Raw genomic sequence first — 590 nt, 5'->3', positions numbered from 1 at the left:
TGGGAATTATCTTGGAACACTCAGTGGGAATGTCACTGGAGCATTCAGTGGGAATGTCACTGGAGCACTCAGTGGGAATGACACTGGAGCATTCAGTGGGAAAGAGACTGGAAAACTCAGTGGGAATGACACTGGAGCACTCAGTGGGAACGACACTGGAGCACTGAGTGGGAATGACACTGGAGCATTCAGTGGGAATGACACTGGAGAACTCTGTGGGAATGACACTGGAGCACTGAGTGGGAATGACACTGGAACACTCAGTGGGAATGTCACTGGAGCACTGAGTGGGAATGACACTGGAGCACTCGGTAGGAATGACACTGGAGCAATGAATGGGAATGACACTGGAACACTCAATGAGATTGACACTGGAACACTCAGTGGGAATGGCACTGGAGAACTAACGGGGAATGACACTGGAGCATTCAGTGAGAATGACACTGGAACAATCAGTGGGAATGACACTGCAGGACTGATTGGGAAAGACACTGGAACACTCATTGGGAATGACACTGGAACACTCAGTGGGAATGACAATGGAACGCTCAATGGGAATGACACTGCAGCACTGAGTGGGAATGACACTG

The sequence above is a fragment of the Rhincodon typus genome, unplaced genomic scaffold (assembly GCF_021869965.1).
Source record: "Rhincodon typus isolate 14 unplaced genomic scaffold, sRhiTyp1.1 hic_rhity00000157, whole genome shotgun sequence".
NCBI classification, from domain to species: Eukaryota; Metazoa; Chordata; class Chondrichthyes; order Orectolobiformes; family Rhincodontidae; genus Rhincodon; species Rhincodon typus.
The sequence above is the reverse complement of the archived record's forward strand: the minus strand, read 5'-3'. Positions refer to the sequence as shown.